This window comes from Triticum aestivum, chromosome 5B (genome assembly GCF_018294505.1).
Source record: "Triticum aestivum cultivar Chinese Spring chromosome 5B, IWGSC CS RefSeq v2.1, whole genome shotgun sequence".
Lineage (NCBI taxonomy): Eukaryota > Viridiplantae > Streptophyta > Magnoliopsida > Poales > Poaceae > Triticum > Triticum aestivum.
Window position 1 is genome coordinate 511,667,418 of NC_057807.1, and position 4,605 is coordinate 511,672,022.

At 51.8% G+C, this 4,605-nt stretch overlaps 1 long non-coding RNA gene across 1 annotated transcript; it reads right to left on the minus strand.

The window, feature by feature from the left end:
• Window positions 1-1,490: 1,490 nt before the first annotated feature.
• LOC123112842 (uncharacterized) lies at window positions 1,491-2,673 on the minus strand. Its single transcript, XR_006455734.1, has 2 exons — window positions 2,392-2,673; window positions 1,491-2,304 (listed from the first exon to the last, which is right to left on the minus strand). It is a non-coding gene; the product is annotated as an uncharacterized lncRNA (long non-coding RNA).
• Between the last annotated feature and the right edge of the window lie 1,932 nt (window positions 2,674-4,605).

Consider the following 4,605-nt stretch of genomic DNA (forward strand, 5'->3'; position numbering starts at 1 on the left):
ACATGGGCGACGTAGAGCGGCAGCACGAAGGAGGAGAGCACGAGGTTGATCTTGCTGACGAGCAGCCGGGACACCCGGCCGGCACGAGCCTGGTGTCCTGGTGTATGGCTCCCGGGGGGACGGCAGACTGGATGAGGTTCCTCGTGGCCGCCGCGGACCACGTGTTGATCTGCGCCGTCGCTTGCTCCGGGTCTCTTTGGAAGTTGACGACGGACGCATCGGCCTTGTACGTGCTGACGACGGCGTGGACGTAGGCCGGCTTCAGTGGCCGCGTCAGGTCGCTCCACACGCCGCACGCGAACGCCACACTCGGCCCGCCGGACTCCGATCTGTCCCTGAGGGGCCCGTCCCGGAGACGCGCCACGGAGGCCTCTAGCTCGCGGCGGGATCGCGCGCCCGGCACACGGAGGATCTCTTCCAGGGTGTCCCCGCCGGCGCCGGCGGCCAGGAGCGCGAGCACGGCGTAGATGGAGAGCGGCGAGAAGACCAGGTTCTTACCGCTGTTCGCGTCCGAGAGTCGCTTGGTGAGGCGGGCGGCGAGGTCGGCCATGCCGGACTCGTCGCCGGGCTGCTGCGCCTCCATCGATGGGCAGAGATCAGAGATCATGATTCAGTTGTATATATATACTAGCAAAAAGGGCCCGTGCATTGCAACGGGAGAAAAATATCGCAAAACACAAATATTTCATTATTTTAAAATAATTAAACAATTTGAATTTTTAATCTTTTTAGTAGAACTGAAATATGTTTTGAAAATGAACATTTTTTACACATGTTTTTCTGAACGAGAATTTTTAAATATATTTTTAATTAAAACATTTTTGGGGATTCTGAGATCTTTTTTTAAACGTATATATATTTAAAAGCATGATTTTTTTGAAAACAAGAAAAGGTACGCGATTTAAAAAAAACACACTCGATGCCCATACTATGTAGTATAAAGTTGAGAAAGTCGTAGGGATGTCCTTGGATGGCGCCTCCTTCAGCTTAGCACTGTCATCGGCTGGAAGAGGAATGTTGTATTTGTTTCTAGCCGGATATACAGACGATGGAATTGTTGTATACTATTTGAGGGTTTAATAACTAATTCAAAAGTTTTTTTTAGAATTTTCAAAAGATTTTGTTGGACGAAAGAGTAATGGTGCATTAAATTGTGATTGTTTATATACAATTTTTGTTAATATTCTAAAGCAAAGAGGTAATGTTGGTTATTTGATTTGCAAGATTATATTTTGTTCCTTTTCTTTTGCATTATTTGAACTTGGCAACATCACCATAAAAAAGCAACCTTTTCTGTGTTCCCCATCACAGGTAAATTTCAATTGGATTGTCTAGAAAAAAGGTAAACTTCAAGATGCATTGTGGTCACTCTTCATCCAACCCTCTCTCTCCTCCTTATCTCACCAACGATGTCGGTAACATCCAGAGTCAGGGAATATCTTAATTGTCAAGTCCCGGTGAGCTCTAAATATCTTCTTCCGTAAGAACTATTTATTCAAATATTTTACTCATTTTTAATTATTGTATATCACATGATGTATTCATAAGATGTGGTAGGCATGAAAATTAAACTATAACAGTGACAACGAACAACAGCAACCAATTATTATATTGGTGCTCATTTAGAAGAAAAATAAAATGCAATCGGTGCTGGCACGTATAGCAACATCTAGTAGTAGCTTCTGGTCGATGCAGCCAACTAAAAAAGCAATCCACACGGAGAGCTATCTCCCACTGCGTGCCTTATCCACGTCGCCTCTTCTTCCTGCTCCAGCCACACACACCCACACGACCGTGCTCCAGTCCACAGCGCCGCGTTCCCTTTCTCTTCCCTCCTCTCTACAATCCTCCAAGCTTTCGTCGGCCAGTTGCGGGGCGGCTGCGTATGGGCTCCAGGTGGCCAGGGCTGCGCGCGGCGGCAGGCTGGGGCTGTGGCGGAGGCGCGGCAGCGGTGGCCGGCGACTGCTTGAAGGGGCCGCGTGGATCTGCCGCCGGGGCTTCGGATCGGCGTGGTCGTCTGAGCCCCGAGTTTTCGACGCCGAGGTCAGCGCTCCTTGAGCATTCGCGTACATGCGTCCGCAGCCCGTCGTAGCTAGCTTGTACTGCTCCATGTGCAGACATGAGTTTTATCAGAGCCGGTGAAGCATTTGCGCTTCAAGCTACCTCTGACTCCTTCGTTCACTGTTTAGTGGCTAGGCCATCAATAATCCCAAATCCATTGCCAAATCTAAAAGGCAGGTTTGATGAATCCAACAACCGGCAGCGGCAAAAACCTTCAAGATATTGCTTTATTCATTGGGCAATCTGCAGCAGTATATCTACTTACTTGGCAATGACAAACATATACTGATCGATGATATACACTTGTAGATTAGGGTGAATTGTACTTACCCACGCTTATCTTTTGGTCTGAACAGAGCTTGGCGATCCAGAGGGTGCTGGTCTCCGTCGGTGGACATTCGATGACAAATGAAAAAAACAGAGGCAACTAATTCAGCGAGGCCGCCCACCCAGCAAAACGCACCAAAGAACCAATTCTTTCTTAACCAGAGAAGAAGAAGGTGAGGCCCAATCTCAGCTGCCGTCTGTCCTTACCTGCCTACGTCCGGCGGGCCGATGGGGGGCCGGACCTGAGGCGACATGGCCCTCCCAAGAGAGAAGCAGGCGTCGGCGCTGTGCAGGCCGTCCATGGCGATGGAGACGCCCGGGCAGGAAGGGCTCGATCCGGATGAACCAGCCCACACCGAGCCCGGCCGCCTCAACAGGAGCTCGTCTCTCTGCCTGCCAGTGGCTCACCGAAGCCGCCACTGCCGGCGACCGCCTCCCTCACCTTGTGCCCCTTCTCCTTCGCCTTTCTTCCTCTCTTCCCCGAGGAGCGGGGAGCCGGCGAATCCGTCAGTCAGGAGCTGGGCGGCGCCCTCCATCATCGCCGCCGTTTGGGGAGGGACGCGGTCCTGGTCGATGCGGTGTGGGGCGGGCGATGCTGTTGGGGAACGTAGCAGAAATTCAAAAAATTTCCTACGAATCACCAAGATCTATCTATGGAGAGACCAGCAACGAGTAGAAAGAGAGGAGAGTTTGCATCTACATACCCTTGTAGATCGCTAAGCGGAAGCGTTCAAGTGAACGGGGTTGATGGAGTCGTACTCGTCGTGATTCAGATCACCGATGATCAAGTGCCGAACGGACGGCACCTCCGCGTTCAACACACGTACAGCCCGGTGACGTCTCCCACGCCTTGATCCAGCAAGGAGAGAGGGAGAGGTTGAGGAAGACTCCATCCAACAGCAGCACAACGGCGTGGTGGTGGTGGAGGAGCGTGGCAATCCTGCAAGGCTTCGCCAAGCACCTACGGGAGAGGAGGAGGTGTCACGGGAGGGAGGGAGGTGCCAAGGGCTCAGGTCTGGATGCCCTCCCTCCCCTCCACTATATATAGGGGCAGGGGAGAGGGGGGAGGCGCAGCCTTGTCCCCTCCTCCAAGGAAGGGGTGCGGCTAAGGAGGGGGGAGGAGTCCATCCTCCCCAAGGCACCTCGGAGGTGCCTTCCCCCTTTAGGACTCTCCCCTTTTTCCTTTATCTTGGCGCATGGGCCTCTAGGGGCTGGTGCCCTTGGCCCATGTAGGCCAAGGCGCACCCCCTACAGCCCATGTGGCCCCCGGGGCAGGTGGCCCCACCCGGTGGGCCCCCGGGACCCTTCCGGTGGTCCCGGTACAATACCGATGACCCCGAAACTTGTCCCGATGGCCGAAACAGGACTTCCTATATATAAATCTTTACCTCCGGACCATTCCGGAACTCCTCGTGACGTCCGGGATCTCATCCGGGACTCCGAACAACATTCGGTAACCACATACAAGCTTCCTTTATAACCCTAGCGTCATCGAACCTTAAGTGTGTAGACCCTACGGGTTCGGGAGACATGCAGACATGACCGAGACGTTCTCCGGTCAATAACCAACAGCGGGATCTGGATACCCATGTTGGCTCCCACATGTTCCACGATGATCTCATCGGATGAACCACGATGTCAAGGACTCAATCGATCCCGTATACAATTCCCTTTGTCTAGCGGTATTTTACTTGCCCGAGATTCGATCGTCGGTATACCGATACCTTGTTCAATCTCGTTACCGGCAAGTCACTTTACTCGTTCCGTAACACATCATCCCGTGATCAACTCCTTGGTCACATTGCGCATATGATGATGTCCTACCGAGTGGGCCCAGAGATACCTCTCCGTTTACACGGAGTGACAAATCCCAGTCTCGATCCGCATAAAACAATAGATACTTTCGGAGATACCTGTAGTGCACCTTTATAGTCACCCAGTTACGTTGTGACGTTTGATACACCCAAAGCACTCCTACGGTATCCAGGAGTTACACGATCTCATGGTCAAAGGAAGAGATACTTGACATTGGCAAAGCTCTAGCAAACGAACTACACGATCTTTGTGCTAGTCTTAGGATTGGGTCTTGTCCATCACATCATTCTCCTAATGATGTGATCCCGTTATCAACGACATCCAATGTCCATAGCCAGGAAACCATGACTATCTGTTGATCACAACGAGCTAGTCAACTAGAGGCTCACTAGGGACATATTG